Source organism: Canis lupus, chromosome 26 (assembly GCF_003254725.2).
Source record: "Canis lupus dingo isolate Sandy chromosome 26, ASM325472v2, whole genome shotgun sequence".
Taxonomy (NCBI): domain Eukaryota; kingdom Metazoa; phylum Chordata; class Mammalia; order Carnivora; family Canidae; genus Canis; species Canis lupus.
In genome coordinates, this window is record NC_064268.1 from 37,842,447 (window position 1) to 37,854,589 (window position 12,143).

A 12,143-nucleotide genomic window follows, 5' to 3' on the forward strand; every position below is an offset into this window, starting at 1 on the left:
TGTGCCCTTCCTACGTCACCGAAATAAGCAGTTTCTAGTGCTCTCTTGGGCAGCGAGGATTGTCCCCCCAAGTCTCGGAAGGAGCGCAGCCCGATCAGCGCCTGCTCTCAGCGTTCTGGCCTTGGGCTTTGCTTTCAGAACCATGAGAGAATAGACTTAGGTGATTTTAAGCTACTGACTTTTGTGGCCGTTTGCTGTGGGAACCGACGCTTCCACCCGGGGATCCCACAGCAGCGGACACCTCCCTGTGCCCCAGCAGCCTCCCCCGCTGGCCCAGGGGAGCAGGGCCCACTCCTGGGGAAACGGCGCCTGAGGAACTCCTCTGGGTCAGCAGGGAAACTGGTGGCCCAGATGAAAGCCGCTGCGTGAGAATCCGGGCCTGAGGCAGGGAAGCCGGTTGCTAAAGGGCTGGTGGCTGTTTACAGGGAAGCAGCGAGCGGCCAGCGCCCGCCTCCTCCCCTGCTTCAGTCCTGAGCTGAGGCCGCAGCACTCCTGACTCAGCCCGCCTTCCGCAGGTGGGCCCAGCCCTCGGGCAGGCCGCCCCCAGCCTTCTTCCTGCTCCTGAATTGCACTGCCTTTCTCTGGATTAAAATAGGTTTGGGAATATCCATCTGAATATTTTTTTAAAGATTTATTTTGTTTTTGTTCAATTGCAAAAGTACAATCTGCTTATGCTAGAAATTTTAGAAAATAGACGCTAACAAGGAAAATAGCAAGTAACCAAGATTCTCACCACCAGGAACGACTCGGTTAACATTTCGTAGCTTTCTTTCTGGTCTTATTCCTATTCAGTAAATATTATTTAGGAACGGGACGAGTTGAAACACTATGAACACGTGGATGTGCTGCTATCGTATATCTGCAACGGTTGTGAGATGGAACTAGATTTTACGTCTCCATTTCCTTCACGTGGCTACTTACGCTGTTTTCATTTGCCACCTGGGTCCTGGAAATGAATTTCTCAGTTAAGAATATTTAATTCTTAAATGTGGAGAGTATCTGGCTCAGTCGGTTGCGCTTCTTGGTTCAGCTCAGGTCGTGGCTTCGGGGTCGTGAGACGGGGCCGCGCGTCTGGTGTGGCGTCTGCTTGGGCCTCTGTCTCTCCCTCTCCCCGCCCCCCATTCCCTTGCTCAGGTGCACGCGCCTGCTCTCGCGCTCTCTCAAATAAATAAATCTTAAAAAAATTATATTTAATTCTGGAATTAATTGCAAGTTTGAGTGGATATAAGAGAAAGAAATAAGTAGTGATCTTTGGGGGGGAAAGAGCGAGAAGAGTGTTTTTACTTCCTGTTCTGTGTGTTCAACAAAGCACGCTTGCCTTCCTCTGGACCTCGTATTGGAGAAAGACAAATGTCAGGAAGGGATGCCCTGGAAATGGAGTGATTTCTTAAAGAGGGAAGATTAAATAGGTGAGGTTATTTCTTCCTCTGATATTCGCATGAATTTATACTTTCTGGTGGTGGGAGGGTGTTGGGGGAGGGGACAGTCCTCGCTGTGGAACGGGGGAAGGTCAGTCAAAGCTCTTTCCACGGTCTCTGCCCTTATCAGAAGGGCCGCGGGGTCCGGCCTCGGCCAGCAATAGACCCGTTGGTTCAATCAGCACAGACGATCAGATTGCAGAGCCTCAAAGTCCCTTTCCGCTTCGGCTGTCTACGCAGGTCGCTAGGTGCAGAACTTCCAGATGCCCCACGCGCCCAGTACGGTCGTGGCTCCACGACTCCGGCTCTGCCCCCACTTGGCCTTGCAAACCTGCGCTGCCCGGGCCGCGGTCTGTTACCAGGAGGGCCTGCTTCAAGCTCCTCGCACGCTCTAACTGACGCATGAGGCGGAAAATTTCCAGGTAACCAGGTTTTATTTCTTATTTTATTTTCTCCGCCTCAAGCCCACAAACTATGAATCCTAATGGTAATAATGGCAACGATAAATACCAGTGGCACATTAAGTAGCTTCTAGATGCCGGTGCTGGGCACCTCGCCCCTGTGTTTTCTTCAGGCTTCACAAGGCTGCAAGGAAGGTGTTATTAGTCATTTACAGGTTAGGAAAACCCGAAGGTTGTCCGAGGGCCACAGCTGGTGAGCGCAGAACCTGCGTCTGTCAGGTGCCAGCATCCCCGACGCCTCTGGTGGGTGGGACTCCACACCGGGTGTCCCCGTGCCTTGAGGTCTCGGGCGGGATTTCCAGCTCCACAGCTAACCCTATACATCCCCATGCTTACCCTTTTAAAGACTCGAGGAAAACACTTTTAAAGAAACTCCGCGATATTTAGAGCCTTTCGTGTTCCTCAATCGTCGCATCCTTCGTTACGTAGATTGCGAGTTTGAAAAAGCAGGAAGACACTCTTTTCTCTATTTTTGAGGACACTGTTTTAAAATTGCACAGTTAATACAGGAAATGTATCTGCCTGGATTTTTCTGGATATCTTCTGGATTTTTCTGTTGTTTGTTGTGATTCATGTGTTTGGTGTCTATTGACGGGATTAAGGACGGGCTTCATGTTCCCCGTTGGAGGGATATGCTAGGCTTTATCATAGACAGTCGAATAAACATCTCAAGGCAGGAACCCTTGGGGAGGAACCTTCCAGAAATGGTCTAAGTCAACATTGGTGACAGGGACAGGGAGGCCGCTATGTTCTGGAGATGGAGGAATCCCCAAGCGAGAAGCACAGAGAGGAGAAGCAGCTTCTGAACACAGGTCGCCTCCGACTTAGCTCTTTCAGGAGGAGGAGGCGGTTGTGGCTGGGACATGCCCTGAGCCTCAGAGGGAGCCTGTCGCCAGCTATTTCCTGTCTCCTCCGCTCGCTTCTCAGCCCCCAGTGCTCTTGCCTGCCTTCGCCTTTGCCCTCGTCGCGCTGAAGCGGATCGTCAACATCTGTGCAAGTCCCTTCCCCGTCCTGGGCCTCTTCACCTGCAACATAAGCCGTCCCGGCTGCCAGGCCTCCGTTAGCCTCGGTGTGCTCTAGTCCCCATACACGTGATCGCTTTTAAAAAGCGGAGTTGCCCAAATCAATGAGCGTAAAGGGGAAGGGAGAAAAAATGAGTGGGAAACATCAGAAAGGGAGACAGTACATGAGAGACTCCTAACTCTGGGAAACGAACTAGGGGTGGTGGAAGGGGAGGTGGGCGGGGGGGTGGGGGTGACTGGGTGACGGGCACTGAGGGGGGCACTTGACGGGATGAGCACTGGGTGTTATTCTGTATGTTGGCAAATTGAACACCAATAAAAAAATAAATTTATTTTAAAAAATGAAAAAATAAAATAAAATAGAGGTGTTGAGAAAAATAAAAAATAAAAATAAAAATAAAAAGCAGAGTTGGAGGCCCCTGGGTGACTCTGTTGGTTAAGAGCCTGGCTCATGGTCTCGGCTCAGGTCATGATCTCAGGGTCTGGGGTCGGGCTTCGTGCTGGGTGCAGAGTCTGCTTGGGATTCTCTGTCCCTCTCCTTCTCCCTCGGCCCCTCCACGTCTTCCCCTCAAAAAAATAAAAATTTAAATTAAATTAAAAATCAAAAATAAAGAAGCAGAGTCAACCATGGGCTTTGGCAGGCACCGGCCGGGGGAAGTACGGCCTCACCACTTCTGTGTCTCCGGGGAGCCCTCTCTCTACGTGAGGATTTGTGCTGCTTCACGCTGCTCTGAGTCCACCCAAGCCCAAATGTCCGAAGTGCTCCCGGACTAAATTAATCCCCAGCCATTGCTCTACTGCTTATCATCAACATTTCCAGAATCTCAAAGGCTGACAGTATTTCTAATGTTTTCAAGAAGGACATCGATAGAATGTCAGAGAAGAGACCGTACCAACCACCTCTTCCAGTGATTTTTTTAAATTTTTTTATTTTTAAAGATTTTATTTATTTATTCATGAAAGACACAGAGAGAGAGAGAGAGAGGCAGAGACACAGGCAGAGGGAGAAGCAGGCTCCATGCAAGGAGCCCAACGTGGGACTCGATCCCGGGTCTCCAGGATCAGGCACGGAGCTGAAGGCGGCGCTAAACCGCTGAGCCACCCGGGCTGACCTCTTCCAGTGATTTTAAAACAGTTTTAGAACAAAACAAAACAAAAAAAATTTCTTTTTTTTTTCCTGTTGCAAATAGTTTTATTTATTTTTTATTTTTTTATTGGAGTTCAATTTGCCAAAAAAAAAAAATCTTTTCAAAAAAAAATGTGACCTAAGGCTCCAACACGTGTAAAATCAATGAATAGTAGGTGGTGAGTCTAAGTTTACTGTATAAATGCACATTTATAATCTTCAGCCAGTATGAAGCAATAAGGATGAAGTCACTTTGATAATCCTCAGAATTAGCAATTCGTATAAGCAACAGCACTCCAGGGAATACCCGTGGCTTACACGCGACAAAACAGAGCAATATGATGTGATAAAATCTGCACACAAAAGTAGCTGAAGTCATAACTGTTTTTTAAACAATGAAGAGGTTTTAAACAACCTCAATTCTTTTCTTTTTAGTATGTGAGATGATTTTATTTTTTTAAATTGTTTTATGAATTTATTTTTTATTGGTGTCCAATTTGCCAACATACAGAATAACACCCAGTGCTCATCCCGTCAAGTGCCCCCCTCAGTGCCCGTCACCCACTCACCCCCACCCCCCGCCCTCCTCCCCTTCCACCACCCCTAGTTCGTTTCCCAGAGTTAGGAGTCTCTATGTTCTGTCTCCCTTTCTGATATTTCTCACTCATTTTTTTCTCCTTTCCCATTAATTCTTTTTCAATTCTACAAGACAGCACAGGACATTCCCCTCTCCATCTCTAGCATCGGTTAAGGAAGACGTGGCTGCCATGTGAACTTTGATATACAAACAGACATTTGCAATTACCTGTGAAACGAAGATATTTAAATGAGTAAAATTACATCTGAAAACAAAATTGAATGCCCCTGTCAGCAGACTTTTTGCGGCCCTTCCACAGAAACCAGACTCCTTGGGGCCCCTGGGTGGCTCCGTGCTTTAGCATCTGCCTCCGGCTTAGGGCGTGACCCCGGGGTCCCAGGATCGGGGAGTCCCACGTCGGGCTCCCTGCATGGAGCCTGCTTCTCCCTCTGCCTGGGTCTCTGCCTCTCTCCCTCTCTCTCTCTCTCTCATGAATAAATGAATACAATCTAAAAAAAAAAAAAGGATTCTGTGATCATTTAAGTGAACTATGTTATAAATGCAAAGAGAAGATAAAATATTTAAAAAACATATCTTCTATATGCGTAGTGCATGGTAATTCAAGCTTCTGTACTCTACAATATATTCCATTTTCGTTCAGTTTGTATATTTGCTGGCTATTGCTTGATATCTCTAATCTCTTGTCCTAACAAGTATAGCATCGTAGCGTGCCTTTTAATAAATGTCATGACATCTGTACTCTCTCAAAAAAAGAGAAAAAAAGAAAAAGAAAGAAAGAAACCAGACTCCAACGAAACAGTTTGAAAACTACGGATGTGGTTTCAACTGAATTTTATAGACTCCAGGGCCTCCATGGGGGAGGTGAATCCCCCAGGGTCTCACAACCAGCTCCCCGGGGACCCCAGACCCTGACTCCTCCTCTAGTGCTCCTTCCACTTCACTGGCCTCACTAACCACGTTCTTTTGTATTCATGGAACCTCAGGCCTCGTGACAAAACAAAGCAGGGATTTCTCATCATTAGGGGAAAAAAGGTGTCAGAGGTGTCGGTGTGGTCAGCTCCTAAGCTACTTGGCTGCTCAGATTTTTTTTTCATACGAATTCTTTCATCCTAAACGTCTTCCTTCACGATGCTGAATTTTTGTCAGTTCGCCTCAAATTCTTCTTCCTGCTTTGACGCGCTCTCCAGGAAATCATGTGACCGATCCGTATAATAAATCTATTAAAAGCTAAAAAAAAAAAAAAACGGGGGATGCTAAAACTCCAAAAGCTTCAAGATAACCACTTGTTGTTGTCCCTTCCTAAGTGCTACTTAAGAAAATTATTTTGCTATCCTGGAAGCAGTTTGGAAAGTTGGAGCCCTTCACTGCTATTCTCAAACCTCCTGTCTCTGGGACTGAGTGGCCCTGGGTGCTCAACATCTCAATAAACGTGGAAAGGCCCATTTATCGTAGTATTTGCAAAATGCCTCCACGGGCGGCGTGTGGGGACTCCCAGCACTTTCTTGGCATCGTGCGGACCAAATCTGCGTGATCCTAGGCTCTGGGCTGAGCTACATAGGTTCGTTAGATGCGCCCCGATGTACGATAATTAATGTTAATTATCGATGTAATGATTATCGATGTACGATAATTAATATTTAAGTCCACGTGGAGATGAAAGAAAACTGAGCGGACATAAACTATCATTAGCAGTCATAGAAATGAGTAACCCGCGTGTTTGCTTCTTCAACCCTCCCGATTTTCCCGTGTAGGTTTTAAAAATCTCAAGAGGCCGTGGAGATGATGAATCATCTTTTTACTGCATTTTTTGGTGCTGGTGAACACAGGGAAAACTTGAAGCCTGAAAGCTCCAGTCCTACCCCACCCTCGGGATTCCATCCCCACCCCTCCCACCCCCGAGGTGAGAGTCCCTCTGGAAGAATCAGCCCCACAGGGACCCGTGGGTGCAGCCCCGCAGTGGCCCGAGCCCAGCTCACCCTCGGAACCACCTGGGGCACCTGATGAGAGCACAGGTCCCTGCTCCCAGACCTGGAGATCCTGGTTCGGCCTGTCTGGTGGGGACAGAAACCCGCGTCAGCAATCATAGGATTCTTACGGGGTCTCCACGAGCGTGCGGCACAGGGCCATGGCCACGGGGCCGCTCAAAGCCGGGGCTTGGAAAAGAGCAGTTAGTATGTGCACCTGTCGTAGTATGTGCACCCGTCCTAGTATGTGCACCCATCATAGTATGTGCACCCGTCCTAGTATGTGCACCCATCCTAGTATGTGCACCCGTCCTAGTATGTGCACCCATCCTAGTATGTGCACCCGTCCTAGTATGTGCACCCATCATAGTATGTGCACCCGTCCTAGTATGTGCACCCATCCTAGTATGTGCACCCGTCCTAGTATGTGCACCCATCCTAGTATGTGCACCCGTCCTAGTATGTGCACCCATCATAGTATGTGCACCCGTCCTAGTATGTGCACCCATCCTAGTATGTGCACCCATCATAGTATGTGCACCCGTCCTAGTATGTGCACCCGTCCTAGTATGTGCACCCGTCCTAGTATGTGCACCCGTCCTAGTATGTGCACCTGTCCTAGCATGTGCACCTGTCCTAGCATGTGCACCCGTCCTAGCATGTGCACCCGTCCTAGTATGTGCACCCGTCCTAGTATGTGCACCCGTCCTAGTATGTGCACCCATCCTAGTATGTGCACCCATCATAGTATGTGCACCCGTCCTAGTATGTGCACCCGTCCTAGTATGTGCACCCGTCCTAGTATGTGCACCCGTCCTAGTATGTGCACCCGTCCTAGCATGTGCACCCATCCTAGTATGTGCACCCATCATAGTATGTGCACCCGTCCTAGTATGTGCACCCGTCCTAGTATGTGCACCCGTCCTAGTATGTGCACCCGTCCTAGTATGTGCACCCGTCCTAGCATGTGCACCCGTCCTAGTATGTGCACCCGTCCTAGCATGTGCACCCGTCCTAGTATGTGCACCCGTCCTAGTATGTGCACCCGTCCTAGTATGTGCACCCGTCATAGTATGTGCACCCGTCCTAGTATGTGCACCCGTCCTAGTATGTGCACCCGTCCTAGCATGTGCACCCATCCTAGTATGTGCACCCGTCCTAGCATGTGCACCCATGGTCCCAAGGAGCCGACAGGTGTCCTGCAGCTGGGGAGACTAAGACGCAGGGGCGTGGAGCGTGCAGGAGATCTCACAGAAGTCGGTGCAAAGAGTTGCATTTTTTCTCGCCGGGAAACCAGGCAGCCCTGACTCCTGATAACCAGCTCATAGGCCACCCTACGCTTGGAGGACTTACCGACGGTACAGAAGGCCAGCCACTCCGAACACTGATGGTGACACGTGTCCACACGCCTTTTCCAAGTAGAATTTCTTCTCAGACCTAAACGCACAGGCTGTCAGGACTCTAGGACGAGACTCCACAACCCGGGTGTCGGGGTATCTTTCGTGGGGACGTTCTCCGCAGGGTGTCTAGAGGCAGCCCTGGCCTCTACTGCTGGGGCCAGTAGCACCTCCCCGGGGGCCGGGGACCAGAACCGGCTCCAGATGTCACCGAAAGCTGCTGGAAACATCGAGTTGCTTCAGGTAAATCATGTGAGCTCTCCGGGGCCTCCGGAGCTTATTACAGAAGATGGAAAAGTCAAGGTGTCGTTCATCGCGGTGGAATCAGAAGAGACTAAAAGAGAAGTTGTACTTGTGAAACTGGGTAATTACTTATATTTTAAAAATTCCAGATTCGATACCCACCCATACTGAAAAATAAATTTCAAACGGTCTGGAGTTCTAAATGAAAAGCATCGGGAAAATGTTGGGAAATAGAGACGATATATTTCTGTAACCTTGGGGTAAAGAAAATTCGTCTTGGAAAAAGTCAGAAAACCTAAAAGCCCCAAGGGAAGCCCCCAAGAGACTTTGCTCCGTATCATGGTGACATCTCCGTAGCATGAAAGGGAACGGAAGAAAGAGACCACAATCAAAATTTTGAAAGAGGAAAATGTGAAAATACCAGCAGCACATGGAACGAGCTAAAGATCAATATTCATTAAAAAAAAAAAAAAAACCGCAAAGCCCAACCAATCATTTTTAAAATGCAGAGAGAATAGGTCAATAATCTGAAAGAGCGATTTGTAAAGGGAAATCAAGGAGCCGGGACGCAGGAAAATTTCCCAAGTCCGTTCTAACTCAGGAAAACGCGAACAAAATGTGCAAAGCCCCCTCGGTCCCATCAGACTGGCACGATTAAAAAGACTCACGAAACGCGGAGCTGATGAAGGAGGATGCGGACGAACGGACGAACGGTGGTGCTCGTGCGAGTAGGAGGACTTGCAACCGGGTCAGCGACGGCGTCGGGTGTCAGCAGAGACCCTGCAGCGGGAGGCGGCGGGAGGCGCTGGGAAGGGGCCTCCCCGGCAAGGCCGCCCTCGAGAGCGGGGAAGCGGGCAACCTAAATGCTTTTCCAGACGGACAGAAGCGGGGACGGGGGACTTTTGTAGGGTACGACTCTGGCTTTAGAAGTTAACCACATCGGGGCGCCTGGGAGGCTCGGCTGGTTGGAGTCCAGCCTTGGTTCCAGCTCAGGTCCTGAGATCGGGGCCCGCCTGGGGCTCCCCAGTGCACAGGGAGCCTGCCTCTCCCGCTCCCTCTGCCTCCCCCCTGCTCGTGCTCGCTCTCGTGCTCTCTCAAATAAATAAATAAATCTTAAAAAAAAACAAAAAACAAAAAAACAAACTCACCCACGTCTTCGGCTACGCCTCTGTCAACCCAGCTACCGCGATATTGTGCAACTGTCCCTGTAAAACCCTGCGGTGTCCTGACTCCTAATGTAATCCTAGGGACATTCTGTTGTCTTCTTTTGCAATCATGTTTTAAGTATCTTCCCCGAACTCTAATTTTTTTTTTTAAATTAACCACGCCTTGCTTTAGAATGTAATACCTTTATCCCTAATGGGAAACAATTCTTATTTTCTTAAAAAAAAAAAAAAAAAAAAAAAAAGAACTATCCTGGGTCATTGGATCCAGATGAGAGGTATCGAGTGGTTTCCAAATGAGAATCCCGTATTTTCAAGCGTGTCGGACACACCGGGAGGCCACTTGCCTGAAGGCCTGGAGTGTCCTTGGGGATCCAGAAAAGGCCTGGTGAGAAAGGAAGGGTCGGGCCGGAGTTGGAGCATCCGGACGTTCCGGTCATTTGCTCACAGAGCGAGTCTGAGCAGAGCACAGACTCCGACTTTCTGGGGGACTCGGGGCCTGCAGGAAAAAGATCAGGAACCGCTTCAGCACGACTCAGCTCAGGGTTAGGGGAACGCACGACTCAACGCGGAAGAGGGCTTCTTTCCCACGTTGAGGGGTTTCTTCATTTTATCTTATTTTTTTACGCTTGCATTACAGTTTTCTCTTTGGGGGGTTTTGTCCTGTTTTGTTTGTTTTAACGGCTTCCTTTTTTTAAAAAACATAAATTTATTTTTTATTGGGGTTCAATTTGCCAACATAGAGAATAACACCCAGTGCTCATCCCGTCAAGTGCCCACCTCAGTGCTTCCATTTATTTTTTTTTTTTAGTTTTGACACATAGTGCATCTTGGATAAGACTACGTGTTGATTCTTTGTCCTCCGTGTCCTAATCTTTCTTTAATTTCCGTCTTATGAGGCCTGTTGCTTCCATGTAATTTTGATATTGAATTGATTTATACGTAGCACACGTTAGGGAAGATCCGTTTTCCTCGTTCAAGATGTAGGGGTCTCAGAGCCTCCGCCTGTATGTGCGGACACGGTAAAAACCCATTTTAGACGATGACGGGGCCCTTTAACCGCCTGAGCCACCCAGGTGCCCCTGAGTGGCTGTTTTCTTTTTCTTTTTTTTAGATTATTTATTTATTTATTTATTTATGAGAGAGAGAGAGAGAGAGAGAGAGAGGGGGGCGGAGACCCAGGCAGAGGGAGAAGCAGGCTCCCTACAGGGACCCCGATGCAGGACTCGATCCCAGGACTGGGGTCACGCCCTGAGCCCAAGGCAGGTGCTCACCCCTGATTCCCCAGGGGCCCCAGGAGAGAAGTCGGAGGGAGAGAATTCCCAGAGACTGCCCTCATTTCTTCTGACACAGCTGTCAGGCCTTGGGGAAGAAGACCCCGAAATGTTACACGTTTCCCCCACGTGGGGAAAATACTAACCAACAAGCTGAAGCCCCTGGTTTTGCGGCTCTGGCGCAGCCCCGAGCTACCCAGTGACGTCAGGCACGGGTCCACGCCGCTCACGGCCCCTGGAGCCCGAGTGGGGCACGTCAGGGTCACTCGAGGGTGCAGACCCCTCCCCGGAGCCGGGTGAGGGAAGCCGGGAGGTGCAGGGCAGGATGCAGGCCTCGTGGGCACCGGGCCCAGCGCCGGGCACGCTCCAGCAGGCCCATCCGCCCCTGCTCGGGCCCCGTTCCAGGAGCCTCAGCTCACGGCGGCTGTGCCAGCTCAGCTCCAAAGAGCTGGGGTACAGGCAAGGAGATACATTACCTCAAATAACAAGGGGTTTTTCCTTAAACTCCTTTAAAAAAAAAAAAAAAAGACTTTATTTATTTGAGAGAGAGAGAGAGAGAACACAAGCCCAGGGAGAGGAAGAGGGAGACGGAGAAGCAGACCCCCCCACCCCCACCCCCTCGGAGCAGGGAGCCCGACCCGGGGCTCGACCCCAGGACCCCGGGATCATGACCTGAGCCGAAGGCAGACGCCTCACCGACCGAGCCCCCCCGGGCGCCCCTTCTTTTCCTAAATTCTAACCCATTCTTTACCTGTGCTCCTGGCCCGCCTACATAACAGTCGGGTAAGGGGGTGCCCGCACTGCCGCACAGTTGGCCCAACTGGGACATTTAGACCCCGAAAGTAACTAGGCTGCAACTCCGCGTAGCTCCTGCAGATGATTTCCCCGCCAGGCCCCCGGCTAATGCGTCCCCCGGCATTCGCCAGCGCTCATGACCCAGAATAAAGCCTCCTGCGTGTGCCTGGCTGAGCCGCGTGCACGCGGCCCACCCGTGGAAGAGTCATTTGCTCCCGATCGGGGATCTCACCCATCGCCAGGAAGAGGGAATGTCCTTATTTTTTGACTCGTCCAACAAAACCACTCATGGCTACGTTGGTCTGCAGTGAAACGACTGGTCATCGAAGCCTCGGGACGCGGCCGTAGAAGCCTGGAACGTTCTCTGCCGACGCCGTATCTTTCCATCCTTCCAAGAAAGATAAAAACGAAGGAAAAAAAATAAAAATAAAAATGATCTCCCCCCCCCACAAAAAAAAAAAAAAAAAAGATCTTCCCTATGGTTCCCATTTCCTGATGATGAGGAACAGGGTTTTATGGGCTGCGTCCTCTGCACGTGACTGCGGGTGGCATCAAGTCCCACACACCTGCAAGGCGAGGGCTGGTGACGACGGGTGATGTGAGTGGTGGGAGGGGCCCGATGGCATTGGGACATCCTGGGCCATGTTTCCACTGAATTTGCCTCTGAATTCGGGGGCAGGAA

General features: G+C 49.9%; 2 long non-coding RNA genes across 3 annotated transcripts; both read right to left on the reverse strand.

The window, feature by feature from the left end:
* Positions 1-4,628: 4,628 nt before the first annotated feature.
* On the reverse strand, positions 4,629-9,615 carry LOC112656229 (uncharacterized). Of its 2 annotated transcripts, none has more exons than XR_007406173.1 (4): positions 9,378-9,614; positions 8,898-9,009; positions 7,943-8,320; positions 4,629-5,113 (listed from the first exon to the last, which is right to left on the reverse strand). It is a non-coding gene; the product is annotated as an uncharacterized LOC112656229 (long non-coding RNA). The 2 variants fall into 2 exon arrangements; XR_007406174.1 differs by lacking the exon at positions 4,629-5,113 and adding an exon at positions 5,662-5,852 and having other exon boundaries at positions 9,378-9,615.
* Positions 9,616-9,626: 11 nt separating this feature from the next.
* On the reverse strand, positions 9,627-12,119 carry LOC125753721 (uncharacterized). Its single transcript, XR_007406175.1, has 3 exons — positions 12,028-12,119; positions 11,694-11,849; positions 9,627-9,891 (listed from the first exon to the last, which is right to left on the reverse strand). It is a non-coding gene; the product is annotated as an uncharacterized LOC125753721 (long non-coding RNA).
* Positions 12,120-12,143: the final 24 nt, after the last annotated feature.